The sequence below is a fragment of the Heterocephalus glaber genome, unplaced genomic scaffold (genome assembly GCF_053883595.1).
Source record: "Heterocephalus glaber isolate CG9 unplaced genomic scaffold, H.glaber_assembly_v1.0 deba00001553, whole genome shotgun sequence".
Classification (NCBI taxonomy): Eukaryota; Metazoa; Chordata; class Mammalia; order Rodentia; family Bathyergidae; genus Heterocephalus; species Heterocephalus glaber.
Genome location: NW_028258344.1, coordinates 19,386,951 through 19,408,327, shown reverse-complemented (window position 1 = coordinate 19,408,327; position 21,377 = coordinate 19,386,951). Strand labels below are relative to the sequence as shown.

The 21,377-nt window shown below is 36.4% G+C and overlaps 2 pseudogenes; one reads left to right on the top strand and one right to left on the bottom strand.

Moving 5' to 3' along the window:
* Nucleotides 1-18,603, bottom strand: part of LOC101720958 (ubiquitin-conjugating enzyme E2 Q1 pseudogene) — a 140,571-nt pseudogene extending 121,968 nt beyond the window's left edge.
* Nucleotides 18,604-18,934: 331 nt separating this feature from the next.
* On the top strand, nt 18,935-20,598 carry LOC101721323 (T-complex protein 1 subunit delta pseudogene; annotated as a pseudogene).
* Nucleotides 20,599-21,377: the final 779 nt, after the last annotated feature.

The following is a 21,377-nucleotide window of genomic DNA, read 5'->3' as shown; positions in this document are numbered from 1 at the left end:
TGCTTTTTCTGCGTCTATGGAGATAATCATATGGTTTTTGTCCTTGGCTCTATTGATATAGTGTATTACATTAATTGATTTGCATATGTTGAACTATCCCTGCATCCTTGGGATGAATCCCACTTGATCAGGGTGTATGATCTTCTTGATGATCTTCTGCATTCTGTTTGCCAGTATCTTATTAAGGATTTTTGCATCTATGTTCATTAGTGAGATTGGCCTAAGGTTTTCCTTTTCAGTTGGGTCTTTCTCTGCTTTGGGAATCAAGGTGATGGTTGCTTCCAGGAATGAATTTGAGAGTATTGCTTCCCTTTTAATTTCATTGAAGAGTTTAAACAGTAGTCGCAGTAGTTTCTCTCTAAATGCCTTGTAGAATTCAGCAGTAAAGCCATCAGGGCCCGGGCTTTTCTTAGTTGATAAGTTTTTAATTACATTCTCAATTTCATTGGTTGGTATTGGGTTGTTCAGAATTTTCAGGTCTTCTTCATTCAACTTTGGTAATTCATATGTATCTAGGAATCTGTCCATTTCTTCTGTGATGTTCATCTCATTGGCGTATAGGTTCTGGAAGTAGGTATTGATGATCCTCTGGATTTGTTGTATGATGATCCTCTGGATTTGTTGCTGGATCTGTTGTAATTTCACCCTTTTCATTCCTAATTGCATGAATTTGGGACTTTTCTTTCCTTTTTCTGATAAGGTTGGCTAAGGGTTTGTCAATTTTGTTGATTCTTTCGAAGAACCAAGTGGTGGCTTCATTGATTTTTTGTATCGTTCTCTTAGTCTCCATTGCATTGATTTCTCCTCTGATCTTTATAATTTCCTCCCTTGTATGAGCTCTGGGGTTGTCTTGCTCTTCTTTTTCTAGAAGCTTCAGGTTCAGTATCAGGTTGTTTAATTGGGCTCCTTCTGTTTTCCTAATATGCATATTCACTGCTAGGAATTTCTCTCCTAAGACTGCTTTCATTGTGTCCCATAGATTCTGATATGTTTTATTGTCATTGTCATTTAACTGAAGGAACTGTCTGATTCTTTCTTTAATTTCCTCTGTGACCCATTTGTTATTCAGAATTGTGTTTCAATTTCCACATGTTTATGAAATGTTTTGAGTTTCTTTTGCTATGGATCTTGAATTTCATTGCACTATGGTCTGATAATATAGAGGGGATAACTTCAATTCCTTTGCCCTTACTTAAACATGTTCTACGTATGAGTATGTGGTCCATTTTGGAGAATGACCCATGTGCAGCTGAGAAGAATGTGTATTCCAATGTTGTGGGGTGGAAGACTCAGTATACATCTGTTAAGTTCATTTGTTCAAGAGTTCGATTGAGTTCTAGTATTTCATTACTTATTTTTTTGTCTAGTTGATCTATCTATTTGTGACAGTGGGGTGTTGAGGTCCCCCACTACAATTGTATTAAAGCATATATGACTTTTCATGTCCATTAGTATTTGTTTTATACAGTTGGGCACACTAGTGTTTGGTGCATAGATATTTATGATTGTCATCTCTTCCTCTTGGATTTTTCCCTTTACAATGATGTAGTGTCCTTCTTTGTCTCTCTTAATCAGTGTTGGTTTGAAATCTACTTGATCTGCAAAGAGGATAACTACTCCTGCTTTTATTCAGGTTCCCTTCACATGGAATATTGTTTTCCACAGTTTAACTTTCAGTTTGAGTTTTATTTTGAAGTCAGTGTGTTTCTTCTATGTAGCATATTGTTGGATTTTGCTTCTTGACCCATTCTGCCAGTCTATTTCTTCTGATTGGTGAATTGAGACCATTAATGTTGATGGTTATAACTGAAACGTATTGACTTGTTATTGCCAAGACGTTTTCTTTTTGTTGGGTTCTCCCCCTTTCCATTTAATTTCTTGTCATGCCAGATGGGTTCATTCTGCTTTGCTTCCTGGGGTTGTGATTCTCAATGTCTGTTCCTAGGATATTGTGTAAAATTCTTTGGAGTGCTGGTTTGATATTCATGAAGTTGCTAAGGTGTTCTTTGTCATGAAATTATCTTATTTCTCCATCAATTTTGAAAGATAGTTTTGCAGAGTACATCAGCCTGGGTTGGAGGGTGTTTTCTTTTAGGGCTTGGAATATGTCACTCCAAGCTCTTCTTGCCTTGATTGTTTGTGTTGAGAAGTCTGCTGTGATTCTGATGGGCTTTCCTTTGTATGTGATTCTTTTCTCTAACTGCTTATAGAACTTTGTTCTTCTGTTGTGTTTCTGGAATCTTAACAATTATATGCCTATGTGTAGATTTTATTTGATCAAGGCTATTTGGTGTCCTATATGCCTCACTTATCTGTATGTCAAGCTCTTTTCCCCTGCTTGGGAAGTTTTCTGCCATTATTTCTGTAAAGAGATTTTTTATGTCATCTCCACTCTCTCCTGTTTCTTCATTGAGACCAATCAGTCTTATGTTATTCTTCTTTGCATCATCTAGCAGATGCTGGATTGTTTTCTCATGTTCTCTTATAATTTTGAAGCAATTTTTCTTTTCCTGGTCACTAATTGCAATCTTATCTTCTATATCTGCAATTCTGTCCTCACATTGGCTCATTCTGCTGTGTAGACTTTCAATGGAGTTTTTCATGTCCTGGAAATCTATTTGCATCTGTTTTAAGGAGTCCATTTGTTTCCTATGTTGGGATTCCATCATGTTCTTCAGCTCCTCTCTAGATTTATTAATCATGTCTTGCACTAGGAGCACAATTTCTCCTGTTATCTGAGAAATTATTTCTGATTTCATTTTTTCCAGGTCCCCTTTTGTTGTCAGTTCAGTGGGTCCAGGTGGTTGAGGATCAGAGTGTTCCATCTCATTTCCCTTTGGGGTTGTTGTAGGTAATCTGGAAGTCTGCTTTTGAGACTTATTTAAGTGTTTCCTCATTTCAACTGGGGGGTGGGGGTGGGCGGGTGCTGTTGGCGCCTGCATGGATTACCTCCTTTGAGCTGGGAGAGATGGGACAGGGGCCGGTAGCAGTGGTAGGGATGGTGGCCCGAAAGCCTTTTCCTCTGGGCCAGGAGCAGTAGGACAAAAGGTGGCCCAAAAGCCCTTTCCTCTGAGCTTGGAGCAGTGGGAGGGATGGTGGCCCAGAAGCCCCTTCCTCTGGGCTGGGAGCACCAGGACTCAGTACCATGGTCTGGTGGTCCAGTGTCCTCTGTGTCTTTGTAGTGTGGAACCAGGTGGCTATACAGAGGAGCATGGGGGGCGGTGTCCAGTGGATTATTGGTGGGGTGAGGGCTGATTCGGTGTGTTCCACTTGACTCCTGACCTCGGTAGGGCGTGCACAGAGCTGTCTGTCTGCAGCGGGCTGATTCCACTTAAACAGTAATTTAAAAATAAAAAAGTAAAAAAGTAAATTTTAAGCAACTTTTATTGAAGTATCAGAAATGTCTTGTTCATTTCATTTTGTCTCACAAAATGTTGATTTAAAAATTTTCTCCTTCCCAAAAATGGGGTTTTGTGAAGAAAGTATACATTTACTGGTGCTTTCTTGTTGTAAGTTCAGTTGTCCATTTAAATGCAAATAACATCTTCCAAGACACAAATTCATAAATTCACAATGGTCATCTTTATTGCAAAGACTTTTTTTATACATACATATCACCATTAACACAAACAATAAAATAAAAATAGACTAATTGGACTCATTCAAAGTGAAAACACACACATCAAAGACATTATCAAGAAAGTGAAGATACAGAATAGAAAATATATTTGCAAAACCTATCTGGAAAAAGTATAGCATCCACAATATATAAATACCTCTTACAACTCAAAAACCAAAAGACAAACAATTCAATTAAATTATGGGCAAAAAACCTGAGTAGACATTGTTCCAAAGAAGATATACAAATAAGCACCAAGTCTATGAAAAGATGCTCAGCACCTTGATCATTAGAGATACATAAAACCACAGTGAGGTACCACTTTCCATCCATTCTGATGGCTATAATCAGAAAAACAAAAAATAGTAAGAGTTGGCAAGGATGTGAAAAGGTGGAATCCTTGCATAATGCTGATAGAAATATAACATGGTGCAACTGCTATGAAAAATATTTTATTATCTCCTTCAAAAGTTAAATACAGATTTATGAAATAAGTCATAAATTTCTGTCTTGAGTATATGCCCAAAATATTTGAGAGCAGGTATTTTTAAAAATACACATATACACATGTTCATAGCAGCACAATAAAAATAGCCAAAAGATAGAAATAGCTCAAAAAGCCATCATTGGCTGAACACACACACACACACACACACACACACTAGAATATTATTTAGCCACAAAATGAAATAAAATGCTGTTACATGCTGCACTGTGGATGACCCTGAAAATGTACTCAGTGAAAAAGACAAAAACCTAGGTAATGCATGATCCTATTTGTATGAACCACTCAGAATAAGTAAATTCAGAGAGAAAGAAGATTGGTGGTTGCTAAGAGCTGAGGGTAAAGAAGAATGTGGAGAAATGGTTTAATGTGCACAAGGTTTCATTTTGGAATGATAGAAATGTTTTGGAACTAGACAGAGGTGGCAGTTTCACAACATTGTGAATGTACTAAATGTTACTGAATTGTTCACATTGAAATGGTTAATTTCATGTTATTTAATTTTCAAAATATTAAATTTTAAAACATGTTAACTTCAGACAATTGTGTTTGGAAAATATTGATTGGAAAGAACATTTCTGCTTTGATATATGCTTTTATTAAATGACATATCTGGCAACAGTCTTCCTCAATTATGAGAGCAATTTAGTATTGACAATTAGCCATCCCAATTTAACCCAACAAAGAAATATCAGAGCTGACTCAAACCTTTGAACATATAGACTTAGTGGATGTCTACAGAATATTCCATATCAAGAGCCATTCTACATAATTTTGGGGGAAAATCATTTCACAATTAAGTTATGATTAGGGCTATCTGAGGCCTCAATGGTCCCATGATGCTGTGAGGCTCAACAGCAAGAACACATCATCTGAAGACATCATGGTATTTTAAGAACCCAGTACTAACACAAAAAAAGAAAGGTTTCATCAGGGAAGGGCCAAATTCTCTATCAGCTTAACTCACCCACCCACTATTATAAGAATATTTTGATCATCTCATCATCCTAATCAACATAAACTCCTCATCAACCTAAGATCCTCATCAGCATAGGATCCTTATTGTCACAGAATTACTGCCACCCTCTGAGATGTCTGGGAGTCCCTGTGAACCCAATAAATAATGGCAAGCTCAGAATGTTTGTGTCTTTGCCCACTCTAAGGCACTGACCACCACCATCACCCCATATAATTGAAATTATGAAAGTCTCTATTATCTTTTTTCTTTAGCCCTTGCTAGCACAGCAGGATACAAAGTCAGCACTCAAAAATCAATAGCATTCTTGTACACAAATTTAAAAACTCACTCAGAGGGCCAGGGATTTAGCTCACTGACACTGTGCCCTCCTTGCAAGTACAAGATCCTGAGTTCGGTCCTGGGTACCAGAAAAAGGAAAAAAAAAAAACTCACTGAGAGAAAAATTAGGGAAACAACACCTTTCACAATAACATCAAGAAAAATGAAATATTTAAGAATAAATCTAATGATGGAAGTAAAAGACCTTTCATTGAAAACTACAGTGCTTTGGAAAAGGAGATTGAAGAGGATATCATAAAATAGAAAGATATTCCTTGTTTTAGATAGGAAGAACCAATATAGTAAAAATTGTCTTATTTCCAAAATTGCTATACATATTTAATGAAATCCCAATCAAATTACCAATAGAGTACCTCACAGAACTAGAGAAAGCAATTGTAAAATTTATTTGGAACCAGAAGAGACCTAGAGTAGCCAAAACAATTCTGAGCAACAGAGGCAAGGCATGGGGCATCACAATCCTGGACTTGAAATTACATTACAAAGCTGCCATAATATAAATAGACCCAAGGATCAATGGAACAGAGTAGAAGATGCAGAAACAATTCCAAGTGCAGGCAACCATCTCACCTTTGACAAAGGGGAAAACACCTTCACTGGAAGAAAGATAGCCTCTTTAATAAACGTTGCTGGGAAAATTGGATTTCCACATGCTGAAGATTAAGTGTAGACCCATATCTCTCAATATACACTAAACTAAAATCAAAGTGGATCAAAGATCTAAAAATTAAAGCATAAACACTCTGCTAGAAAATAAAATAGGTAAAACTGTTGAAGACATAAGTATAACCAAAAGCCTTATGAACAAAACCCTGATGATACAGGAAACATTGCAAAGAATTAACTGGGATCTCATCATACTGACAAGCTTTTGCACAGCAAACTACCAATAGAGTAAAGAGACAACACACAGTATGGGAAAAGAAATTTACTAGCTTTTGCTCAGATACAGGACTAATATCTAGAATATATAAAGAACTCAAAAAAAAATCAGACCCCTAAATTTAAGACCCCCAATTAAGGACCCAATCAAAAAATAGGTATCTGCAATGAATAGAGACTTCTCAGATGCAGAAGTACAAAGAACAAATAAATATATTAAAAAATATTTAACATCACTGGTCATTTGAGAAAAGCAAATTAACAGAGTATTGAGATTACATCTCACCACAGAAAAAAAGGCTATGATCAAGAAATCAATGAATAACAAATGCTATCAAGTCTATGGGGAAAAAGAAACTCTTCTCCACTATTACTGGGAGTGTAAACTGGTACAACCAATATGGAAATCAGTATGGAGATTCCTCAATAAACTAAAACTAGAAGTTCCATTTGATCCAGCTATTCTCTGTCTTGGTATCTTGCTGAAAGAGTTAAAACCATCATACCACAGTGATATATGCACATCCTTGTTTTTAGCAGTACAGTTCGCAATAGCTAAATCTTGGAAACAGCACAGATATCCATCAAGGGAGAATGGACAAAAAAATATGGTTTTCATATACAATGGAATACTACTCTGCCATAAAAAGGATTAACATGAGACATTTTTAGGTAAATTGATGTACCTTGAGATCATACATTTATATGAAATAAATTGGACACATATGTTTAAATATCATATTATTTCTCTTGTGTGAGAAACCAAAACTATAAATGAGTACCAAAATGGATGATAGATATTGGGAAGTACAATGAAAGTCTTCCAATGGGAAGGAAAACAAGAGAGGGAGGAGGCGAAAGGGAAGGAGGGGATAAGGAACAAAAGAGAATAGGATGCAAAAATGGAAACAAAGTTTTTGTAAATGAAGAGGGGACGAGTGGGTGAAGGAAGGGGATGGAAATAGGGAAAAAGAAAGAATCAAGATACATTATGTACAGGTACAGATTCCCTATGATTAATGCTATCATTATATATATATCAAAAAGTACCAATAAAATTAATTTTCAAAAGAGTATTCTGTTATATTTGTGTAACAGGATATTACATATCATGTTTGCGTATGAGAACATTTCATATTAGAAAACTGCAGTAAACTGATGTTGTCATGCATCTATAATGATTTGGCACAATTAGAAAAGAATAGTCCAAGGAAGGGAAATTGAGCATTTCATAGAAATAGGAACTGAAATTTAGTGTCATCATAAAATATTAGACCCCAGAAATGCACATTAATTTAATTGAAAACACTAAAGCATTACCTCACACATTCAGAAACAGAATATAGAACTGTGAGCTTGAGCGCAGTTAACTCAATTCTCATAGCTTTAAATGGACTACTTCAATTAATTTTTAAAATTTTATTTTAATGGGAGTGAATTCCTCAATCCACAAGCATAGATGCAGAGGTAAAAAGCATCATGTGAAGTATAGAAATCTTCAAATAACTTGAAATAGACCATAAATTCTAAGGCTAGAGTTGCATGTGATGAGGCTAATTGGAGATGAGAACCCATTCTATGAAGATGTGAAGCTTTATGTGGTTTGAAAAGTAGCTTGGTCTACCTCGCGGGAAACAGAGCCATAGATTTTTAAGCAGGGAAGAGACAGATTAGATTTATGACTTAGTAAAACCACTTAGCACTGTGGATAACATGGGTGTGAAATGATCAGGTACATACTGTAGCTATAAAGGCTACTCATGAATCAGTTCAGTAACAGGATTAGCAACCCTCTAGTTATCTAATACCCTAGCAGTTTCATTCAAAATTTTCTTTAGAGGCCTATCATCCCTGCCAGTGTAAAGTACCAAGGAACAAGAAACTGCTGCCTAGAAAAATGGAAACTAGGACTCAAGTTAAAAAGACGAAACCGCAGAAGGATGACTTTGGTATTTTCTTTTAACTAATAAAAATATCAGAAATTGCTAATGTCCACAGTTTTTCAGGAAGCAAGAATTGCTTTGCATAGAGCTTTCTTGACAAAATTCTCTCCCTTACCCCCAGCATTTTAGAAGAGAGCCTTTGGACCAATGCTCCCTACTCTACAAATTCAATATTCAAATAATCATTTTAGATTTTTAAGTTTTGTAGAGAAAATGAATTTTCTCTGTGAAAAAAAGTTGTTGGTTAACAATAAAGCCAAAAAATAAAATGAAAAAAGTGGTTTAATGTATACAAATGATAGAAAAAAGAATCTTCAAAATATGATAAACTGAAAATAGAAATAAACAAATAAGAATTTTATTGCTATTATTGAACATAGAATCAATTAAATTATTTTTAAATTTTTTACACAGAAGAGGGCTTTTAGAAAATCATGTTTAAAACAATAAGGAAACAAAAAGAGGAAATGCCCACTGGTTGAAGAATAAAAAGAAGCTAGATTGGTTTAAACATTTATTTCTCTTTCTCTGAGTGAATAGGTTAAAAAATGATTAAAAGGGAATTGTAGCTATAATTAAGTGAAATACAGAAAGGGCCTAGCCATTTTTAATTATCATAAGCATCTGGGCCCAGAAAAATTAGCTTTTATAAAGCTGAAAGAGCATTCCAATGTGGCCATAGAGCCAACATCAATAATGAGTGTGTAATTCTATCATTGAAAATGATTTGGCTACAAAAAAATTGAATACATGAATATAGTGGCCTGTGAAATAAAGTCTTTAAAAAACTTTGGAGGCTTTTTTGTAAGCCTCATGACATAACTCAGATTAAAGTGTTAGGTCTTTGCTGTTTTTCAACTTTGCCATTTTCAGTATATTAGCTTTGCTAAAATAAATTCTTCATACGTTTTGGTCACATAAGGAAAATCACAACTCTGAGCCACATTATCTTCACACAAATTTGTTCCAAGTAAGGGGAAATCTATCCCACTATCCATTTTTTAAAGCGTGGAGCAAAGTCTTTCAAGATCAAGCCAACCTTCAAAAAAATGTATTTTTGAATATTTTTGTTAGTAATTGGATCACCTCCCTATCTCTATCAAACATGTGGCAGAGTAAAACTTGGTAACCACAGGTAATTTAGAAATTCTTGCTTCATCTCTTAAAGGATGCAACAGGATGAGGCTGTTTTCCCTTAGAATTTTAGCTCCTCCAAAATACTGGGATTCTATAAACTAATGCAAGACTATTGCACTCCCAAATAGAATTATTTGAAGGTGTACTCATGAGAATACACTAATAGAAGACGAATATAAAAAGCATGTATTTTTAAATCAAAGTTTTACTCCTGGAACATACAATGAGTAAAGTGAATAAATCTGTGACCTTCTCCACTCTAGTATCAATCTATGAGCTATGTTAATTTGTAATATTTTGCAAATCATTTCACTCCTATATTCACCTTTTTTGTAAGAGTATTTAAAAAAATTTAAAAATCACAACATTGTGCCCCCAAATATTTTGCTTTCTTTTAAAAAATAAAGATATTCAATAAGCTAACAATATATTCATGATATTAAAAACCACATATTGAGACAATATACACATAGGCAATCCTTCTATAAAATTTTCTAATGGTCACAAAAATGTCAGTAACTTTTTATTTAAAAAATTTCTTAGGTTTGTAAATAGGGAGGGTAGAGGGGTTGAAGCGAGGGCAGAGGAATGGGAAAAAAAATAAGAACCGAGATATACCACATGAAGGCACAAATTTCCAATGATGAATGTCATCATATATACCTTTTGTATACCTAAAATGTACCAATAAATTTAATGAATTTTTAAAAATTATCTTAGGTTTACAAAACATTGCAAATATTCAACAGAGAAATTTCTGTCTTCTCTTTACCAAGATTCTCCTAGTATGAATATCTTATGTAACCATTATAAAATCTAAGAAATTATCACTGGCAAGATACTATCAATTGAACTCTAGACTTTATTTGAATTTTCCAAATTTTTTCACCAGTATCCATGTTCTATTCCAGGACCCAATCAACGGTATCATATTTTGCTTAGTTATCATGTCTCCTTGATCTCCACCAATCTGTGGTTGTTTTCTAAATTTTATAGTATCTTCTTTTAGAATAAACAGATTTTTTAAAAGAGGAGCAGTAAAATTTGGTGAACTGAACAGCTGTACAATAAGATTATCACTTAAACTTGTAATTATTCACCCATTCCTTTGTAGTTATTTAACAAATATCTATTGGACACACAAATATCCAGCATGTACTAGACTACAGCAGCAAAACAAGTGACAAAATTCCCTGCTGTCATGGAATTTACATTCCATGATAAGCCCTAACTCAAAATAAATATTTGCATATTTGGGGACAATGAACAATTAAAGAATTTAGAGAAATCATTCTATAGTGTATGAATTTTCACAGGAGAAAAATCTCTCTGTATATGGAAAAATATAAATAAGTAATTCAAGTAAACACAGAAAATCTGCTGGAATATCTTGGAAAAATAAGGGAATTTCTTAAGAATTTCTCATGATCACTGAAATAACCTTTGCGTTTAGTCAGGAGTCACTCTTTGGCTATGGTGCATTTGAAGTCAATTTAAAGGGTTCCCCCTTCTTCCTTCCCTAAAATGAAAACATGGTTTACTAGTTTAGAGGGCCAAAATTCCAACCCTTAAATCCTCTTGCAATTTCTCCTTTGGATTTTAATCAATAACTTAGATGGGAAGGTAGACTGTGTTACTATAATATCCAGGGCCCCTTCCTGAGGAAAAACTGTATTTCCTTACATCGTTACATTTACACTTGGCCAGTGGTGTTGGCTAATGAAACGTGAGCAGAAGTAACATGAGTCATTTGTCAGGTGAAGTGTGAAAAGCCAGTGTGCTTAACTTCAACTTCTCCTTCACCAGCTGTCAGCAGCCATGGTCTAGATAGCTCTGTGTTGGCTGTGGTCCCAGGGTAAGGACCACACTGGGGTGCACTGAGTGTATCTCTCCACTTAGGCCTTCGATTTCCCTCAGTAATATTTTGAGTGTGTTTTCGTTGTGCAAGTGATTAGTAAATACCTTTTATATTAGCTGTTTTATAGTCTTTACTGTTTTTACATATATCAGGACTCTTGTGAATAAAATGTCTTAATTTTACTTATTCCTTTTCAAATATGATGTCTCTTGTCTTCATTCCTTTCCTTACATTGTTATAGAACCTATAGTGTAGGGTCTAATGAACCAGATGAGTGCAGATACCATTGCCTCCTGACTGTAGGAAAAGAATGTATTTCTTTACCAAATATCATTTTGGATTTCTGCATTTTTCTTTGTGATTAGATCAGATTTTGCTTCATGTATTCCAAAGCTCTGCTACAAAGTGAATACACATTAGGATTTCTATATTCTTTTCATGAATTGACCCCTTTATTGGTATGAAATGCCTCTTTCACCCTGTATTGAATACTACTATTCCTTTTTCAAAGATTTAATTTAGTTAACACTAATGGATACATTTTGACTGTCTTTTAATTAGTGTTTACATGATATATCACTTTCCATCCTTTTCCTTCAATATCTTTGTGTACTTAAAGGGGGTTTCTTACACACAGAACTTGCTTTTATATCCAATCCAGTGGTGAATAAGATAAACAATTTGACACTACTTGTGCCCCTCCCAATATGTTTCCCCTCTTGCATAATGAATGGGGTAGATTTGCTGACCAGCTAGCTGGTCTCAGCCACACACAGAATAATAGAGATTTAGCCAAGTATATGGCCATCCAGATAAAAATTGCATTTCCCAGTTTCCCCTGAATTCATGTGTAGCCAACTTGTTCTGCCTCATTGATGCCAGGTTGTGATACAGTCTCTTCTCTCCACAGGGACGTTCTCATTCCTGGGGAGGCGAGTGGCCACCTGTCCTACCTGTGCAGTCTCCTCCATGTCAGGGAAGGGAAGGGGTTCACCCTACCTGGGTGGGGATGAGGGATGAGATGGTGATGAGGGATAGAAATGCTGCCTGCTTCTGCTAGGTAATAAATAGATATCAGTTTTCTACTTAGTTCCACTGGTACTGCCCTGGCAAGAGAACTGAAGCACTTCCCACTTCAACCTGTTGAGAATGGGAGGTTACATCCCACTCTGGTCCTGACAACACCCAGCCAGGGGAGTTGGAACACCTCCCTGCTAGCAGCCAGGTGTAGGGTTGACAACTTTCTCTTCTTGGAGTTTGGCTGGAACAGGAGAGCTATTCTACCAACATTTCCTATTGTTAAGACTGTCTTTTCCCTGGCCTTTTATCTAAGAGGAACAGACTTTTGAAAAATCTGTACCTCTTGGTGGTTTTCAGTTGGAGGCTTATGCAACACCCTGTCTAAGATAAATGAGAGGATAAGGAAGATTAGGGAGCTCCCTCCTATGTGGTACAAGTCCTGAGAGTCCTAGGCAACCTGCTTTCTCTGTCTATCTTTCAGAAACTACCTATGCTTCATTTCCTCTTTACATTCAGGAATTTTTAGTTGGAAGGAACTGGTCCTGGGAGGAATGGGGCTATTTCATCTTGGCAGAAATGGAAGCCCCTTCTCCCTGAACTTTTAAGAATATGATCTTAACAAACATCTCAACACTTTAACTTATGTAGTACTGACTGAAAGCCCACCACAAAGATGTCTACCTTTCAATCTCTAATCTCTAGAATCTCTGAACATGTTACCTATCACCAGCAATAGGAATTTAATATGACTACTATATTTCTTGCAGGATTATCTTGTAATAGTTTCTCCTCTCAACTGGGTATACAACTAAAGGTGTTTTCAATGTGTCTTTCAGTAAAACCTTCTGACATCATGTGTGATTGGGAATATTTTCATTATATTGCCACATTTGGATTTAATTTGCTTGATTGAAAAGTTCTAAAATTCTAAGTTCTTTATTTTCAACACTTTAAAAATATTATCCCTTTGATACTCATATCCAGTGGTGCTGCTGAAATACATCTAAATCTTGCTCTTTTGTAGGTCTCTGAAATACTCAGAATTTTCCTTTTGACTTTGATATTCTTAAAATTCACTGTAGTAAGTAAGAATTTACCAGTCTTTCCTTTTGAAATTCCTTTTTTTTGCAGTACTGAGAATTTTTATATTATTTTTTTTTATTTTGAAGATATTGCTTATTTTATAATTTTATTTATCTCTTTCTGGAGCTTCCTATGGATTTACATGCTTCTAGTTCTGATATCACCATCTCTTAGCATTTCTTTCATGTTTTCTATAATATGTTATCTTGCCTCTGGGAAACTTACTTAATTGAACTTCTCAGCTCATGCTCCAGTGCCATCTCTTCTACTGTTAGTGTTGAGGAATACATTGACCTCCTGGCTACTGTATCTCAGGCCATGATCTTTAACTGCTAACACCTGTTCATTGCTCTTATTTGCTTTCTACATCTCTCCTGCCTCTACATAACTCACCTACCCCATGGGACTCCTTTCATTTTGAGCCTTATTGTTCTCTTAATCCTCATTTCTTCTTGTTATATTCTGTCTTGCATAATCTTTCACATGACACAGCCAGGTATTCAGAAAATATAAACCTTTTTTTGTTAAGCTTCAGAATTTATTTATTTAAACTCTCAATAGAAAGCAGGTTTTTAAAATGTTTATTACATTTGGTTTTAGAAATGATAGAAAATAAAAATTAGTAGTCAGATCACACAACTTTAGAAGGCAGATTTGTGCTTTCACACCAGATACATTGTATGCCATGCTGATGGACCCCTAAGCAGTAGGTGACAGAAAACATAAACTTTTCTTTGAACAATTGATACATATGAAAATGTATTTATATGTCTTCTCTTATTTAACATCTTTATAGAAAAATATTGATTAAAAGTTATCAGTATTTGATTTCTTCTCTCATAAGGGTCTAGCCATCCATAGATATTTCAAGCAGTGTGGATTCCTTTTTTATCCTTATGCATATTTAATTACTTACATATGTTTTACCTATAGAAGTGGTTTGCTTAAAATGGCTACAAGTCACAAAGTCTGATGGTATTATTTAAAATATTTTAATATTTATTTATAGCCATTTTCAATGGTCTTCCTGAAAACACATTGTTCTTGCAAAGGACTTAATTATGTGCTCCTGATCATTATAATCTTCTTTCCAAAAATTAAAGATTTCATCTATTTTGAAAATCAAATATGTGTATGTAGAATAACAAATATTCCATAACCTTTATTTACTATAATTTTTGTTTTATTTTAATTATGGTATTCTTAATAATTCAATTATGTTTTTCTACATTATTATACCATAATTAAATTCTCAATGCAGACAAATTTGAATACTTATTTTTCAATAAATAAATATTTTTCTTTCATTTTTTCTATGGCTATCAGGGATAGAAATTATATATTCTCCAGTATCGCTTGAACCATCCAGTCTTGTTAGTGTGCCACTTGTTAACAAAGTTAAATAAGTTAACATGATTTAATATAAGGACAAATGGAAATGATAGTCAGTATTCAATAATCTATAGACATCTGAGAAAAACTCGGACAGAAACATATCCTTTAAATTCTAGGTCAAGAATAATGTGAACAGAAGTAGCACTCAAAATGGAATGATTCCCCGAAGTAAACCTTTGTCTTTTTCTTGCATTGAGAATTGCTTCTTCTAAGTGTAAAGAATTTATAAGAAGCCTATAATGATATCTTCATCTAAATGCTTTCTTCACTGTATTACTCTCTTTAAAAATTCTGTGGGAGCAGGAGTTGGGTGGTTATAAATCATTTATGAACAATTATCACTTCAGTTCATCTTTCTAAAAATTCCATTCTTTTGCTATTTTTAAGGAAATGAATTCTTAAATCTTTTCCTTTTATTTTTTCCTGAACTTTTCCATTCCTTCATCTAACCTCAAGTTTTCACATCTATATCTGTTTCTCCTTTCCAGTCAAGCACTCCAACCAGTGGATAAGCCTGCCAGTAAGCAAAGATTTACTCAGAGTGTGAGGATGTAGAGGAGTCCTTGGCTGGTTCATGCCCAGCCCAGCTTTCTCTGGCAGTGCTACACTGAAAGCTACTGTCCAACAAAGCGTCAAGTTGACCAAAGGTGCTGGGCAAGAGCCATTAGAACCAGCAGAAATTATCTGTGGGTTTTTTCTATTTTTTTTCCCTGTGAAAGAATATTCCTTCTTTCCTTTTAGGATTGTTATATTTCTCTAATTGGCATAATAAAATGTGTAAATGGTTTAAACAAGGTAACTCATGTAAAAAAGGAAAGACAATATAATATATGCAATAAAGTTTATATTTGGTATTACTTGTTTTGTTTGTTTGTTTGTTTTTGGTACCGGGGATCAAACTCAGGTCCTTCTGCTTGCTCAGCAGGCGGTGAAACCACTGAGCTAAATCCCCAGCTTGGTATTACTTGTTAATAAATCACACAGAGAAGATTTCCTATTTCATATTCTGCTGCCTTAATGGCTTGCAAAATCCTCATATTTATTCTATCACATACCATATAATATTGTAAGGGAATAGCATATGTGCAGATAAAAAGAAATAATGTGTACATAACACTTTGATTTGGGTTTTAAATGTTTCACAAAAGCCTGTTCCCAAGGATAAGATTATTATAAGGTATTAGAAGCTTTAAGAGGCGGGCCCAGTAGGAGATATTCAAATTACTGGGATCTGTCCTATTAAGGCATTCAAGGACCAGGCTTCTTCCTCTTCCTCTCTTTTTGTTTCCTGGCCATGAGTTATACAGTTTGGCTCCTCCACACACTTCCCATCACTGCTATCTGGCACCTCTATCAGAGGCCTGAAAGCATTGGGTCTGCCTGACCATGGACTATAACCTCCAAATCGTGAGTCACAGTAAACCTTCTCTCTTCACAAGTGGATTATCACAAGTATTTGTTATAGTAACAGTCTGACCAACACAAAAAATTAATACTGAGAAGTGGAGTAGTTGTTGACATACCTGAGATAATGTTTTTGGAACTGGTTTACAGAAAGAGTTTGGAAAAGTTTAGAGAACCAAGCCAGAGAAAGCTTGGAATGCTGTAAGTGGAGCTAAATAGGAGATTCTGGAAATAACTCAGAAGACCAGAATGCTGATAGGAATGTAGACAGTAAGGGCTCTGTGGATGAGACTTCAGATGGAAATGAGGACTCTCTTGGAAATTGGACTAGAAGGCATTCTTGTTATACTGTGGCAAAGAATTTGGTTGCATTTTGTCCACTCCTTGGACTTTATAAAAGTCTAACTTATAGATTATAAACTAGTTTATCTGGTGGAGGTAGTTTCAGGGCAGCAAAGCACTCAAACTGCAACACGGGTGTTACTGACTACTTTTAGCCAAATTTATAGTGAGACTAAAGAGCCAGGAAGAAAAGGGCAGAAATATTTGAAAATTTTACAGCATTGTATGAGAAAAAAATAACATTTATAAAGTATAAAGTTATGACTAAAAAGGGTATGCTTATTAGCTCTGATAAAAAGAAAACAAGTGCTTCTCACCAGGCCCATAGAAAAGATGTTTCAGGAATCTACTAGGCTATCCCACCTATCACAGGCCCAAAGGTGTTCAAATGCAAATTCATGCTAAAGACTTTTCCAGAATTCTTTGAGATGGAAGCTTCAGAGTGCCTTTCCCACCCAGGACTACATAGGAAATCCTTTCCCTGAGATTTGTTTCCCATATTCAACTGGCAAGGTGCATGGAAGCCACTGCAGCTGTGGTCCGAGTGGTTCAGTTATGGCTGGCTCTGGCAGTGGATCTTGACATCTTCCACATGGTGGTTGCAGGATCCAAGAGTTAGGAAGCCATGGGAGCTTCCACAGAAATTTCAAAGGAAAGCCCAGCAGGCCAGGCTGTGGGTGAACTGTAATGAATCAGTAGGAGTGACGCTAAGGTTGCAGCAGAGACCCCTGGAAGAAAGAGAAACCAGAACCTGAAGCACCTGGCAAGAGAAGCCATAGACAAGATACAGGACCAGCTCAAGGAACTGGCCGGTGGGATGCAATCAGCAAACTGTAGAGTTGATGTTTTCCAAGCCCCCAAGCCCTTGGGAGCCTCCATTCTACAATAGCCAGACCTGGGTACCTAACATCAAGCGTTAAGATTTTATGTTAACCTTTCTGGGCTTTATGTAGCCTTGGGCCGATCTCCCTTCTTCATTTTGGAAGTGGAATGTGTACTCTGTGTCGGTCCCAGCAATGTGTCTCAAAAGTACATAACTTTCTGGGCTGGGGCTTCAGTTCAGTGGTGCCGCTGTCTGCCTCGCAAGCGCAAGGCCCCACATTCAATCCCCGATACCAAAAAAAAAAAAACAGTACATAATTTTCTTATTTAATTTTTTATAGAGGTTCATACTGGAGTTTGCCTTAAATCTTAGAGGACACCCTGAGCAATACTGGAACATTTAGAACATTGGTATTCTTAGGGAAGAACTAAATTCATTTTCTTTTCATTAATCTTATTGGTAGATTTTAGGTATACAATATGATGACATTTGTCATTGGGAATTTGTACCTTTACATGATATATCTTGGTTCTTGGTTTTTCCCCATTCCCCTGCCCTCCCTTCAAACCCTCCACCCTTCCCTATCTACAAAGACTTTGTTTCCATTTTTTCTCTTTTCTCATATTTTTTCATTTGCCTTCTTTCCTTTCCCCTACCCCTCCTCTTCCCCTTCCCCTTTAGACCTTTTATTCCTATTTCACATTATCAAGTATACATTTCAATCCTTATTTACACTTTCAGTTTCTCACACCAGAGAAACTATCCAGTACTTGTCTTCCCCAAAGAATTAAAAGAATCATACCACAGTGATATATGTGCACCCATGTTCATAGTGGCACGGTTTGTAATAGCTAAAACTTGGAAACAGCCCAATTGCCCATCAACTGGAGACTGGATAAAGAAGATGTGGGCTTTTTAAAAAATAAAATGGAGTACTACTCAGACATAAAGAATGAGAAACTGGAGACATCTATGGCTAAATGGATGCACATTGAGGCCATACTCTTCAGTGAAATAAATAGAAGTAAATTCATTTTGCATTGTGAAATGGCCATGAACCTGTGGGGCCCAGGGGAGGAACAGTAAGGCTCATGAATGTCTTCTCAAGGTCTATGTGACGGTTTGGTCCACAAGTCAGGGAGATAATGGAACCGTTAAGGTGTGGAGCCTACTGAGAGGTCTTTAGGGTTCAGGTCACTGGGTACGTGCTCCTGAGAAACAATGGGTCGGACACTGGCACTTATTCTTTCTCTACTTCTTTTCTTCCTGGCCATTAGGTGAATAGTTTTTCTTGGCCACATGCTCCTGCCATGATATGCTGCTTTACCACAGTATTAAAAGTAGCAGGACTAACCAATCATGGACTGTAATCTTCTAAACTTGAAGTGAAAATAATCGTTTTCTGTTTATAAGTCAATTATCCCAAGCATTATCTGTAATATCTTGTTACTCTAACATAAATCTAATACATCAATTTTTTTCCGGTATTGGGAATTGAACTCAGGACCTTGCACTTGCCAGGCAAGCATGGCACCATTGAGCTACATCCCCGGGCCACTAATACAGTACATATAGCAGCCTACCAAAATCCGTGTCCATCTGTCCTTGCTGAGGCAGCACAGATTTAGTTAAATTTGCCATGCCAGAGAACGTGGCAACCCAGAGTGGGGCCCCTGCTGGGACTGCTGGAGGCCCCGGGAAAAGCGCCTATCAGGACCATGACAAGCCGGCCCAGATCCGCTTCAGCAACATTTCGGCAGCCAAAGCTGTTGCTGATGCTATTAGAACAAGCCTTGGACCTAAAGGAATGAAAATGATTCAAGATGGAAAAGGTGATTCAAGGTGGAAAGGCACCATTACAAATGATGGTGCCACCATTCTGAAACAAATGCAAGTGTTACATCCAGCAGCCAGAATGCTGGTGGAACTGTCTAAGGCTCAAGATATAGAAGCAGGAGATGGCACCACATCAGTGGTCATCATTGCTGGCTCTCTCTTAGATTCCTGTACTAAGCTTCTTCAGAAAGGGATTCATCCAACCATCATTTCTGAGTCATTCCAGAAGGCTCTGGAAAAGGGTCTTGAAATCTTGACTGACATGTCTCAGCCTGTGGAACTGAGTGACAGAGAAACTTTGTTAAATAGTGCAACCACTTCATTGAACTCAAAGGTGGTTTCCCAGTATTCAAGTCGGCTTTCTCCAATGAGTGTAAATGCAGTAATGAAAGTGATTGACCCCGCCGTGGCTACTAGTGTAGATCTTCGAGATATTAAAATAGTTAAGAAGCATGGTGGGACAATTGATGACTTGTGATTTGGTGGAAGGGCTAGTTCTTACCCAAAAAGTGGCAAATTCTGGCATAACCAGAGTTGAAAAGGCTAAGATTGGGCTCATTCAGTTTTGCTTATCTGCTCCCAAAACAGATATGGGTAATCAAATAGTAGTTTCTGACTATGCCCAGATGTACCAAGTGCTGCGAGAGCAGAGAGCCTATATTTTAAATTTAGTGAAGCAAATTAAAAAAACAGGGTGCAATGTCCTTCTCATACAGAAGTCTATCCTAAGAGATGCTCTTAGTGATCTTGCATTACATTTTCTGAACAAGATGAAAATTATGGTGGTTAAGGATATTGAAAGAGAAGACATTGAATTCATTTGTAAAACAACTGGAATCAAGCCAGTCGCTCATATTGACCAATTCACTGCTGATATGCTAGGTTCTGCTGAGTTAGCTGAGGAGGTCAATTTAAATGGTTCTGGCAAACTGCTCAAGATTACTGCCTGTGCAAGCACTGGGAAAACAGTTATAATTGTTGTTCGTGGCTCTAACAAACTGGTGATTGAAGAAGCTGAACATTCCATTCATGATACCCTGTGTGTTATTTGCTGCTTAGTGAAGAAGAGAGCTCTTATTGCAGAAGGTGGTGCTCCAGAAATAGAGTTGGCCCTGAGATTGACTGAATATTCAAGAACACTGAGTGTTATGGAATCCTACTGTGTCCGTGCTTTTGCAGATGCTATGGAAGTCATTCCATCTATACTAGCTGAAAATGCTGGCCTGAATCCCATTTCTACAGTAACAGAACTAAGAAACTGGTATGCCCAAGGAGAAAAAACTACAGGCATTAATGTCTGAAAGGATGGTATTTCCAACATTCTGGAGGAAATGGTTGTCCAGCCTTTGTTGGTTTCAGTCAGTGCTCTGACCCTGGCAACTGAAACTGTCCAGGGCATTTTGAAAATTGATGATGTGGTAAACATTCCATAATCTGAATACACTGGCTGACTGGCAGCATTATACTACCAGCACTACAACTCAAATGGAAGAAGATCCCCTTGATATTCCTTGTTGTTTGGGAGATTGTTTCCTCTATGAATTCCTGGATTTGGTCTTCCAGTTGGTATTTGCTTGAAATTGTATTGGAACAACTAAATATTAACTATCTGACTTCAAAAGGCTGTTTATCCCCCAGCATTGTATTTGTGATACTTTTGAAACCCTGTACAAGAAATTCTACACACAAAGAGTGACATGTTGGCTTTTTAGTGGCTTAAAAATATACAGTACATATAAGAAATAAATTATTTGCCTCATATTTATGTATAAATGGTTCTTGATACAGTTATCCTTCTATCCACAAGAAATTTTGGAAATATCCTGTGAGTAAAAATATTTTAAATTTTTAAAATGATAGTAGCCAAAAAAACAATTAATAATGCAGCACATCTTTTCAAGACTATAACAAATTCAAAGTAGATCTTGGTTTGTAATTGACCAACATCCATTTAGATCACCTTAGGCAGATTCCATATTAGACCACATGGATAATTATCTCATCTTTTTTTAAAGCAGACAGGTCAGGCATTTCAGTTGATTTATACTATTTTAGTAAAAGGAAAATACAGTGATAAATTTATAGGATGCATATTAACAGGTGGGTTTTTTTTTGGTACTGGGGATCGAACTCAGGACCTTGCACTTGCAAGGCAGGCAAGATGCCACTGAGCTACACCCCAACCCCATATTAGCACTTTTACTTTTATTGT